We start from the raw sequence: 13204 nt of genomic DNA, 5'->3' as shown, positions 1-13204 counted from the left end.
AAGGGATTTTTCCCCCCCCTGTTGCTCAGTGAAGGCCTTAGGACACACATACAGTTCATTCTTCAGTTTAATTTGCTGTTTCGTAATGTGGGTGGGATAAAGTCTTCTGAAGCCTTTTCAGACAATGGTGATTAAAGGCTTTTAAAGGCTATGTAATAAATACCTCGACTTGATGTGACCATTGTGCTTAATCCTTTTGAAGTACAATAAAGAAATAGACGATTATCTTTACACTTCACAAATAGCTATTGCTCAGAATTAAATGTACAGGCTGAGATTTACCTTTTATCTTTAAATCTATCCCAATATGTGCTTCTTTCTCAGAATATTTCATGGCATAAATTTTCACCTTATATCCAAGCTCTCAAAAACCATGCCATACCATCTTTGCGCACTAAGCCATCAACCAACTGGCAATAGATGTGATGAAAATTCTGGTAAAAAATATTAACTATATAATGTGCCTAATGGCTTGCTTGATATAGCAAGCTGTTCAAAGGTTTAATGGAGGGGGGGAAAGCAAAAGAGACTTTTTGGGAAAAATGCTGAAGAAGAGGAAGAGATGCTGATGGATTTCAAGAATAAAAATAGATAGATAAGGATACTAGAGCCAAATCTAACATGATGGACCTCTGGGTTCGCTTGTTCCACACTGCCTGCTGAAAACTCTGCTGAATCAAAGCAGGATCGAGTCTGCCACATTCAACAAAAAAAGCTATGTATTTGAGAGGTAGGTTGACAGGAGGTGTCTATGGTATGTCTGTATAAGTTTATCTGGAAAACATTTTTTAAATAACTAGGGATATTTGTGACTTACACCGATGCTGGCTTAGCTTTCACTTTAAAATTCAAGGAGTATAGGAACTAAAACATGCTGATAATGACTACCCAATGCCAGTGTACATCACAGGACTGAATATTTTTTCTCTCTTGCCAAGATCTTTGCAACCTTTTGTATTTTTCATCGTAGTTGTCCGAGAGTTTACAGCAGCCAACAAGAAAACAAGAGATGGACGACCATACAAACAAGGCTCAAGTAACACTATTATCTGAGCATTTATTTATGTATATGTGACTATAACATAATGTCTTTAAGTCACAAAAGCAAGGGGATGGAGACCAAATGAGGTAAGTCGGCCTCCTGCTGTTGGGTCCCGGGTGTAAATAATGAGTATGGCATCTCTGGAGACATGGCAGGCCGAGCGGGGCCTGAGGGCAGGAGAGGAGCTGGGTGGGAGGGATGGAGGAGGATTTAGTGGCTGGTCGCAGAGATGCAGGACATAGATAACCAGTGTCAGTTACGGCAGCGCTGGTCTCTCTGACTCAATCTCAACGTTACAGCCAAGGACAAAAACACTGACCTCATACCAAATACATATGCTCTGCAACAGCTCAATGTCCACGGTGGCAGCACACGTCAAAACAGCAAGTTTGCAAAAAGAACATTTTTGAAGCTGAACCTTTGTAAAATCCTGCTTGATAGCAAATGGTTAAGGCAAATAAATGCAGCTATTTTACAAAACTCTCTGAAAGTAATTATTAAAAGCCTGCAGCCTTAATTATGTGCAGGACAGGCATCACAATACAAGTTCAATTTAACTGAACTGATCTGTTTTTTCTTCTTTTCTTTTTTTTTTTTTTTTTAGAAAAGCTAGATCAGCATCAGGTATTTAATTTCAACTTTCATGAGAATATACACAGAAGACTCTGCAAGTCCAAACAGCATGTATTAAAAGTCTATCTTAATTGCTATTTTGGCTTGGTGCTGTATTTTCTAACATTCGGAACTTTTTTAATTAATTCTAAAATAAAAGCATATTGTTTTCAAAATTGCTTAAGTAATTACACAGTCACAGTTTAAGCTTCTGCCACAGCAGGTCATCTGCCTCCATCTCACCCTATCTCTTGCATCCTCTTCATGTATACTGAGCCACATCTTCCTCCAGTGCATTCATGAATCTTCCTTTCCACCTCTGTTCCTTCTGTCTTGCAGCTCCATATTCATCATAGTTTGATATTGTGCTTTATTTTTCCTTCACTGGTTGCTAGGTTTGACTCTTTCTTGTGTCTTTCCCTCCTCAGTTTATCAAAGCTGTTAATCATTAGCAGCTACTCATGTGCACTCTCCGGTCACAATTTTGTTTACTGTGACCAACCAATTTCATCGCTTCCTTTTATTTTACCCAACCATCATCTCTACATTTAGTCTACTATCCATCGTTCCTTCACTTTTTTCATGGTGTTTGCTTTTCATTCCCTTTGCATTTTAAATTTAAGGCCTCCACAAAGCTATAGTAAATAAAAAGTACAACATTTTATCTTAGTATGCCCTTTTCTGCAAATTGTGTATTAAACTCTTCCAGGACAACGTTAATGCTTTGCATTGGTACATCACACCTTTCTATAGACCGCTGTGCCCTTCTTTCTCCTCCTCTCTCCTCTTTTGTGATGCAAGGTTATCTCTTGTATATCCACAATAGGACTCTGGCTGTTACAAGGATTCTAGGACAATGTTGTATAAGTGAGAGCGGTTTTCTACATCTGTATTCTAAGTGCTTTCTACAAAGTATGTTCCAGACAACATGCTGAGACTGTCCTTTGAAAACATCAGCTCACTTGAGTCAGATCTGACATTAAACTCCCACATCGAGTCTAAATTCAGCAGCGTAAATTCTCCATCAAGAGTTTGGGGGATGCAAGAAAAATATTCTGATCCATGTGAATTTGGCTCCAGTCTTGGCTCCACATTTATATATTGAACTCAGGCAAATTCCAGTCAGAATCAGGGCTGTTTAATTACTAAATAGGTGCAGCAGAGTTCACTATGTATGGAGCCTGAATATTAGCTGGTCTGATAGTTAAATATTAAAGACGTTCTGCTCCACTCTTCATTTTTGATGAACTATAATACTGCAACATAATATACCATTTAACTGGCTCTGCCTCACAAGAATCATACCATACATGTTGATGTAGATTTTTGATCAGCTTAGGTCTTTTATCTTGTACCAATTTCCTGATCCTACCAGTAGCACGTGCTTTTTAAGTATCACCTGTGGATGGACTCTTCAGTATGCTTACCACTGACATCAGAGTAGGCAAACCATATAAGATCTGGTATTTAAGACTACTTTTATTCTACTTCTACTTCTTTACTATTTACTATTCTTTTATTTAAGTCTCTATTTAAGTCACTGCTAACTGACTAGAAATGAGAATCAGTTAACTATCCGGTGCAGCTGACATTAAGCTCCATTGTGCAGTAAATTGTAAGGATGTGGCAACATATTGTCGAAACATTCATAAAGGAAGATATCCACTTTGTTGACACCAACTGAAAAATAAGATTACAATTGCTGTGTCACATCATTTTGTGCTGAGTACACGTTAAGAGATGCTGAGAAACTGAAAGACTAAAAGAGTTCAGCTACTTTTAATATGATTTTTCCTACCAAAAAAGGAGAATACATGACAACAAGTCAATGAAGGTTTATTTTTTGAACTATGTGACTTGAATATGTTATATGAGATCACAGACAGGAAGTAATAAATCTAGCATAAGAACCTACAAATACTACCTTTACCGCCCAGCCCCTCATCTATACAGTCTCAAAGCTGACGCTTCACTTATCTAGGTCCCCCATAATATAAGTGTGAAGTGGATCGGGTGAATAGCTAATGAGATATGCAAAGAAAATAAAGGCAGAAAAACATACAGAGATTCCTTGATTTATTAATGCTATTAGAAAGTCTTCCAACCGAAGCTGACTAATCGCAACTGAAAGTCAGTATGATCTCTCCTGCTGTGTGGTAATATCAGCAGGAAAGATTCAGCCAGATCTCAGCATGTCAGAGATGTGCCCTGTTCCCCACCATGCCTGTCACAGATACTGTAGATAAGACAGACAGCTAGATGGTTACAGACAGACGGACAAAAATACAGAGACATCCTGAAAGAAAGATACAGAGCCAAGCTGTCGCATTTTCCTTTCAGTTCCAAAGACGTTGGTCCAACCTCAGCCTTTCATGGATGACTTGCTCAATCCATCTGTCGTTCCATCTTAATCTCACCTTCTACCTTTTTCTGTCTATCTATATTTGGATAAAATTAGCTGCCAGTCTACGTCTGCCACCATCTTTACCCATGGCTCAAAGAAGTCTTTTTTTGTGTGTGTTTTTCTCACACACAAGTTTGATCTTGCTTCATTTATTTGCTTTTCTCAAATTGTCGCAACACTCTTTCCTCGCCATACTGCATTATTAAGGAGGCACATTAATCACTCGGGCTGCCTGTCACTCCATCGCCACACACTTCTGTTGTCCCCGCAGCACACATGCACACACATTCACGCACACATTAATGCTGGTTTCACAGGGGGAGTTAGTCCCATCAGTGTCTGTGTATAAGTCCCTTAGAGTGAAAAATGAGGCTACCCTTCGAGTGACAAAGGGCTGTTTTCCTTCCAGGAGGATATTACCAAGGTTTTAGCAAGCAACCTGTCACGCTGTGTCATACATAAATGGCTTTAGCACTTCACATTTTCTGCACAAAAGGGGACTGTTCTGTGTTTGCACCTGTCTTGAAGCATGTGTTATCCTTGGGTGGGTTTCTTTTGTTGCTGGTGAGCTACAGCATGAAACACCTAAATAAAAACAATGGCTGAGTGGGTGGCTATATTCCAGCTTATAAAACCTGTATGAGGCAAAACAGCAGGACCGTACGGCTGTTCAGACAAGAAAAAAGAATGAAAGAAAAAAGGAACATATACTGTGTGCTGGAAGAGAATAAGTTGTACAGCTGACAATTGAGATGACTCATTGATAACTCCTCAATTACCATCCAAATTGAGAGAGGAAGAAAAATGGGCAGGTAGCTGAAATAAAAGCGAAAGGAAGTGAGGTAAACAAAGTGTGAAAAGGCACAGAGAAACAAAAACGGTACTGAGAAAGCCAAGGCTTATTTCAGCCCAACTCAAATGCCAAGCCTGAGTGGATGAGAGGGGAACTTGAATCTTAAGCAGCCATAAATTTCCCCTGATGCTTTGCTATGCCTGCACTCTCTGTATATGCTTGGAAGGGAACAGAAGCTCGTAGACCAGGGTGAGGGAATATGGCAAGACTCCCAAAACGCAAAAGTTGCCATGAGATTAAGAAACCACCATATGGGCTTAGACACACAGGTTAACTCAGAGACAGGTTTATTCCATCTCTCTCTCTCTGTCTCTCTCTCTCTCTCTCTCACACACACACACACACACACACACACACACACACACACACACACACACACACACACACGCACGTATGCATGCCAACAGTGCAAATACAGGCAATAAAATTTTCCTTAGAATCTGAAAGTCTGAAGAAGGCACTGTTTATGAGGGAGGAGAACTGATCTGCATTAAAATGAAGCCTGGAATATTATGAACACTGAATAAGTAATGTTTAAAATACCTATGGGAATGTGGATATACCTGTGTGCTAAGAGTGTGAATGAAGTGTGGATGACATGAACAGATGCTTGCTCGCACGCACTCGAATGCAGACATGCACTTGATATAAACTCATTAGTGCATACACCTGCGCATACATCTCAACTCAGGACACACTTGAATGCTTTTTGTAGATAATTTGTGCCTTTTTTTTTTTTAAACAAAGAGTTTCATGCTTTTGTTTTTCTTATTGTTCGCTTTTCTTTTGATATTGCAAGTGAGGCATTTTATTTTACAAAGAACTCTGTAATTGTTATATTTAAAGGTCCCACACGAATGCAGATTATTTTTTAATAGGCTCTGTAGGACATGAATGAGGAGCTCCTCGTACTCACATGAAAAGGTGCAGTTAATCAGGAGTTGGGACAAGAGGGACAGAGGGATAAAAGCCATGAAGGAAGAGGGAATAAAAAGCAAGGATGAGACTGCGCTTCCTCCACCATTGTGTGCCTCAGAGCTGAAAAGTGTTGTCAATTACTGTGTTTTACTGCACAAAACTGCGTGCGCACACTTACCCAAACCCAGACAGGTGTTTTTATCAAGTCCATTTGTCTGTCTGAATGTTTGCATTTAGATGCTTTTCTGCTGCGATTCCTCAAATTTTCAATAAACACGATGGTCTGAGTGGCAAAGGACAGGTTAAAAAAAAGAGAAAGAGCTTCTATGCTATAGAAAGCAGGGCTGACACTGCTGAGCACCCTGATGGTGCCGAGTGGGAATAGGCTTCAGGGCTGCCCAGAACCATACAGAAAGCCATTACTTACAGCTGAAAGCCACCCTGGTCTCCCTCATTCATACAGCGCACCCACACACCAGCCACCACAACCCGAGCTCCTGTTAAAGAGTCAGCTGGAAGTGGAATATCTCCCATTACTTTCTCTAAAACATATTACCTTGCTCTCTGTGGCCAGAAAAGGCGAGCTCATCCTACATGTGAATAAAAAAGGGCAAGAGTGAACGATAGAAAGATAAAGGTAACGAACAGAGAGAGGGAGGAACAGAGTGAGAGATTCTCCTGAAAAATGAGGTGACAGAAAGCTTTTTATGTGCGGGAAGGGTGGCCAGGCAATTTTCAAATGTCTGAGGCTTCTCATTGGCCTGCCTGCAAAGCCACTTTATATGGTGGCAAATGTTAAACTTGTTCTGGTGACATCAAGGTCCCCTTGGCCGCCTACTTGCCTTCGCCTGGAATAGTAAATGTAGCTTGAGGCAGGGTGTAGGAAAGAAATGGTTTCAACACCTTGAACACGAGAGGCAAAGTTGCATCTGCCGTCAGGGCTCGTTTAGACTATCTATCTATCTATCTATCTATTTATCTATATAAACCATCCTCCTCTCAATATAGCTACTAAACACAGGCTCAAACATATTTTGTATACCACTGTACATGGCGGTGCTGAAAGGATGTTATCAGTTTATTACAGCAGGTCTTGGAGAAGGACATACTTCTCTGGGAAAGCTGCCAAGATTTTTCCTCTCTTTACTTCTTTCACTCTCTTATTCTCTCTTTTCTACATTGTTTCTTCTCTGTCATCTGACTCCAGCTCGTACGTCTTTGTGTTTCCTCTCTCAATTTGTCCCTTTTTTGGTCTGTTTTCAGGATCCAGGGACGAATGGGATACAGTAAATCCAGGATGTTGACTGCAGGTTGTAAAGACTCCTCAGTTAATCAATGTCAGCAGAGCAGCGGCACTAAATCATGCTGAGGCAAAGGCCAAGGAGCTGGTCAGTAAACCAGCACTATCAACTGTGCACCAGATTCTCCCATTAGAATAAATAGAGCAGCAGTCTATAGATCAGCACAATCATACAGTATGTACAGTAGCATGAGTTGACTCGAGTTTTGCTTTTCAACCACCACACCACAGGCATGATGGGTTACAGAAAAGGGTGGCTGGTGTATTCTCCTCTATTTTTAGTATTGTGACATGATGTAATGCTATCAAATCTGCAAAAGTATGCAATGCATATGAAGAGTTGTGGAGCAAAATTAGCTGCACTGAGAATAAATTAGATCATTTTAGATGTGATTTTCTCATCTGATCAATATTCATATCAATACTCTGATAATTATTCCTGTGATACACATTTATTAAAGTTTAGGATTTTAATGAACTAAACCCAGTACTGCCATCACAGTTGTTTCAGTTGTCTATGATGGATGAGTTTGAATACTCCATCCTTCCTCCCTTGGTGATACACATGCTCCTTCTCCTTCCTTCATTCCTCCACCTCCCTCATCATGCAAGTCAGCCACACAGAGAGAGCAGACTAATTAACAGAGGGATGAGAGCTGCCTGTCGTTTAGGGACTTATCTAATTGTCCCTTGTATTTTCAAAAGGAAGCTGAGAAGCCATTCTGGGAGGGTTGACCAAAATAAGAGAAATATTTATATAGAAACACCCCAGTATGACACAAAATCGGTGTATGTGTGTGTGTGTGTACGCGAGATCCATATAATCCACTTTTATATTTTTCATTAAACCATATCACAATTAACACACTGAGAAGACTATGCATAGGTGGTCTCTCTCTCTCTCTCTCTCTCTCTCTCTCTCTCTCTCTCTCTCTCTCTCTCTCTCTCTCTCTCTCTCTCTCTCTCTCTCTCACACACACACACACACACACACACACACACACACTAGCCCTGTGGCAGGGGTAAATTGCTGCTTTGATGTGCAATTAAATCAGTCTACATCTCATCACGATTGCTGCAACTGCCAGACACAGACATCCATCTGAAACACACATACACAAACTTAACCGTGAAGTCACCAGGATGCAGATGGACAGATGGTGTGTTTGTATCATGTTCACAAGGGTTGGATGTTTGTGTGTATGGCTCAGCTAACACTGCAGCCCCCTGAGCGGGAACTGGACTGGACTGTGACCTTTGGTGTCACAGTTTCTGGCTGACTGACGGTCAAACCATAGACGTTATAAGAGAGAGAGAGAGAGACATCACTGAAAGAACTGAATCTATGGGATAACAGCAATAGCAGTTATTATAATTAGATTTTTTAGGATAAGCTAGTCAGACTTTTTAAGAGCTTTTTCTTTTTTTTAAGATCCTACACGAGCAAATATAAATGTTTCTTTTAATTCACAATAATATTTTGTAGTAAGTTAAAGATCATCTCTCATTTAAATAATTGAAAATTGCTCTGCTATTAGAAAGAAGGTACACGTAATTAACTGAAAACGAGCTGCTGTGCACCCACTTTTAGACAGATTTATATAACAAAACAGTGTAAGTAACAATAATGTAAGTATCTGACATTTGTTTTTTTTCTCCAGCTTATTTATTAATTAATCTCTTCCCTGTGTCCCATGTCTTGTTACTTTCGTCTCTTCGCTTTGTGTTCCTTCTGTTCCAGAGTCTGTCATGTTTCCATGTCTCTTTCTAGTCTGCGTCTTTGTGAATGCCTTGTGCTTCCTGTTTTACTTTGACAGTCTGTGTCCTATGTTAGCATATTCTGCTTTGTTTCCTTTGTCTCGTTATGTCAGATTAGCCCCAGCTGTGCTTTCCTCCTGTTTTCCATTCCCTCATTACTCACTGGTATATTTTAGCCCTGTGTTTTCCTCTGTCCGTTGTCATGTTGTACTCTCACTATGCTGTATTTCCCCCCCTTCGTGTTCTTAGTTAATTCCTAGTTCTCAGTTCCTGGTTTATTTCCTAGTGTTCGAGTTTCTTGATTCCAGTTCCTAGTTTAGTTTTGTACTTGACGTGAAGTTTTTCCAGCAATAAAGTTGCCGTTTTGAGTTTATTCCTTCGTCTTGAGTCTTGCGTTTGGGTCCACATCCTGCCTGCCACACATCGTCACCTTGACACTGGCGTACAGTGGGCTCTGAGGTGGATATCTATAGCTTTGGCCATTTCTCCTCTTTAAGCCTTTTAAAATGTGATTTAAGTGTCTGATTAGGTTTCTTGTTAAGAATGTTTTCATGGCTACGTTTGTGTCTTTGCCCACAGTGAAAAGCTTCTACACTAATGACCTTTTACCACTTAGCTGTGATTGCATATGCAACTATTTGCTTGGTTTGCACATGGATGAAACGTATGATGCAGACTTGCCAGTCATGATTAAGAACACTGAAAATTGGCCAATTCTGGTCCCCACCCAGTTGAAGAGTGCAGCTCTACTTTTAGAGCGTGAGCATTAGCATCATTCTTTGCTAATCCAGAAGATAACATTATTTGACAGTGTAGCAGATATACAAGGGCTTTGTAAAATATTAAAATATAAATATTCTTCTTCCTGAGTTGGACACTGAGTGTTTGTGACAGAAAATTTGAATTTAAGCCATACCTTTGATGTTATGGCATCACTAGAGGAAGTCGGGCATTGAGAGAGTATGCCACATGAGAAATGGAAAACAGAAAATATCATGGCAGGACTGACGACAAACTGAAACTATTAAAACACTACATTCAGGCAAAAACAAGGACGTGAAGCTAATGAGCTGCAAAAAACATAAAAAAGATTGTGTGTTTAAGAATAGACCCACCATTTGTGAATGATTAATGAGTAATGTCTGTGACTGCTGAATGAAACAGCATACCGATGATCCAATTTAATCTTTTTGTGGTGCTTCTTAAAATAAAATGCAATAAAGTGGGTTTTGTTCATCATTAGTTTTAAGAGTTTGCAGTAAAATCTGCACTAAAAATACATCCACATTCTACAACTCTGATCTAAAAGCTATAGCCCCTAGAAGAAAATTCTTAATTTTTTAGACAAATAAATGAGTACAGTTAATAAGAGCAGTGAGATGTGACTAAAAATGTTCAGGACTAGAAACGTGAAGTTGTGTTAATCTCAGTCTAAAATTGAAGTGCGACTGAAAGAAAAAGGGCTGATTAACAAGTCCGAAGTCTTATAGGCAACTGAAATATAGAAGAGTGACAATGAGATTGCTGATAAGATTCTGACAATGAATCAGCTCTGACAAATTGTACCAGGTAGCGGATATATAGGAAATAACATGGAAAGAAACTGGGGAAAAAAATGGAGGTTTAAAAAAAAAACTGAGAGACCAAGACAAGATGAAAAGTACAGTGAATAAATTGAGCAGAAATTGGAATTGGAGCGTACTCGGGCCATGAAGGGAACCTGATTTTGACAGGGTAGACAGAGAGTGTAAGAAAAGAAACCGCATGAAGGAGAAAGACACTGAGCTGTGATAACTGTGTGAGGCGGAAGAATCGAAGTGTGAGAATAGAAAGGGGGGGGGGGGGAAAAAATCAAATACTCAAAGCACTAAGAAAGGAAATTCTGTGTGGGGGGTGGGGTGTAAAATGCAAGGTGAAATGAAGCAGGCACATAATAGTGGGAGTAGCTTCACTGCTCTTAAATGCATTAAAAAGTCACATGCAGAAGTGTTAATGAGTTGTAGAAATGTACAGATGTCTCCAGTCTTTCTTTAAGCGTGGCAAAGGAGTATAATTGCTGTTAACGTGTAAACAAGCAGGTTGAGGAAGGTGTGAGGCACTGGTGGGAGTGAAGCCATGGGAGATGAAGAGAAGAATGGAAAGTTTGGGCAACTCTGTAAAAAAGTAGAACGACTGAGGATGGAAAAGAGCGATAGAAAGCAAGAGGCGATGGTGCAGTCTGGCTTATTTCAGGCTTTATTGCAAAGTGCCACAGTGCGGTCTAAGTCCAAGCACGAGTTCTCGGTTTGAGATGGAGATGGACCAGGATCCCCTAGGTATATCGATTCTCAGGCACACTCATTTGGGAGAATCAAAATTGATGATACCTGCCTAAGGCAGAGGTTTATTTACCTATTTATCTGGTGTCTGCTCTAGCCCTGCTCCTGGCTGTCTTGGAATAAAGTGGCTACCTGCTGGGGCTACCAGCAGCCCTCCACGTCCAAGCATGACAACCAATTTCAGAACATGTGAGTGGATGTGAAAGAGCGGGACACTGAGCATGCAGCAGAACACAGATTTAACCCATGAGCTGCATAAAGCAGAACCAGCTAGGCAACACAAATTGACATTTCTCAGAGGTGTGTAGTTCAATTTAAGGTTCACTTGATTGTTAGTGTTAGGCTATTAGGCTCACTTATCCTACATACAGACAAGTCGATTTTAACATGAGCAACATGTCACTCCCTGCTGCAAAGTCGATACTCCTGTTGTCATTTAAGTTCTTCGTCAACAATGAAGATATCTGGAGACTTCCTGTCCATTTGACTCCATCTTTTCTCTTGTGTACCAGTTTTTCTCAAGAAATAGTTCTAGATTTATACTACAAAGATCTCCAAAGCCTTAATTTTGTTAGCTTGTTACTTAATCTGTGGGGCTGCTGGTGCTATTCCTCAGTTTTTGTGTAAAAAAAGACAGTGTCTTAATTAGTGACCTTTAGAGGTGTTAGTAGATAGATATTTGATGTTGTTAAACAGAGCCCATGCTAGTGTTTCACCCCAATTACAGAGGCTAAGCTAATCCAAGCTAACCAGCTCCAGCCAGACAAACTATTGCTTGAAGCCTTTTGCCTATTTGGTGATTTGAAAAGCAAAAAGAAACACAGTCACCATTTCAAAGTAAACAAGCGTTTAAAAGCATCGTATATAAAGGATTGCTCTGTGAGGTTCTTCATATCTCACAAGCAGACAGTGTTTCCCCTGTCCCTGTTTCTCTCCCAGCCCTCCAATTTCTCCCCTCCCCTCGTCGCCGCCCCAATCTTGTAAGCTACACAGACTGCCTGATAATTGGATTTCATCAGACAGTTCAAACGAAGGCATAAAATAATTAGCAGCAAAAACCAGAATTAATCTCAGGCGTGGCGATCATCTTTCTGGTCAGGCAGGTCTCTCTGGGAGGGCGACAGGAAAACATATGATATCATTCTAACGCAGTTTGGGGCAGACCGTGCACCTGTACAGGCGCGTAGCTCTGATGTGACAAATTGTCGCTAGCCATTCTCATGCTCGGGTGAGTCAATCTGTACGAATACTGTATGTCTGTGACTGTGCATGTGCGTTGGTCTTCAGCATATGCATTGAATTTCTGTTTGCTTTCTGGTCTGGAGAGAAGCCTTTTGAATGTGAAGTCGCAGCAGAGCATCAATACAACCCCTTCCCCCATCCCTTGAGAAAGGAACAAAGAGGCCAGACTACATCAGGACAGCCTTTGATCAGTTCAGTTCTATCACGTTTTTGTCAGTAATTGACAGACTTTGGATCCCAAAAGCTTCCCGTGCAACCTGCAAAATTTAAGCATGGAAATACTTTATGCCCTCCAATATATAAGTGCCATTGTATTTCTCTTACACTACAGGTGGTTGTTTCAGTTATATCCTTGAGGCCGTTACTAATATGTAATTTTTAAAAATTAGAGCCAGCCATGAAGTGCTTATTCATCTCCGCTGAATACACCTTCAGAAAAAAGTCAAGAACAAAAAAAACTAAGGCACTCCATCCTGAATCTAAAGTAATAAAGCGATTTTGCTCCGACTGCTTCTTTATTGGAGACAAATTAACCTGCTTTACAGGAGAGAACACTGTTAGCAACCTGTAAATTTGATCACATTTATTATATTTTTCCCTGTACATGAGAAGAAGAAGTGGAGTAGGGGGGCTTTAAAGGTTTTACTCTGTGAGCTGACTAAATGAGAGCATCACAGAAGCAAAGCCATTCCATCAGAAAGATGCTTCTTGCTTATGAGTCAACAGCGCCTGTGTTCTCCCCAGTAATATTCATTCC

The 13204-nt window shown here is 40.3% G+C and overlaps 1 protein-coding gene across 3 annotated transcripts in view; it reads right to left on the bottom strand.

Moving 5' to 3' along the window:
- The window catches only part of ncanb (neurocan b), a 172767-nt gene that overhangs the window by 140486 nt on the left and 19077 nt on the right, over window positions 1–13204 (bottom strand). The gene's annotated exons all lie outside the window — the stretch shown is intronic.

Source organism: Rhamphochromis longiceps, linkage group LG23, assembly GCF_057381845.1.
Source record: "Rhamphochromis longiceps isolate RC_006_pf linkage group LG23, R_longiceps_female_GT1.1, whole genome shotgun sequence".
NCBI classification, from domain to species: Eukaryota; Metazoa; Chordata; class Actinopteri; order Cichliformes; family Cichlidae; genus Rhamphochromis; species Rhamphochromis longiceps.
This window is presented reverse-complemented; position numbering and strand designations above follow the sequence as displayed.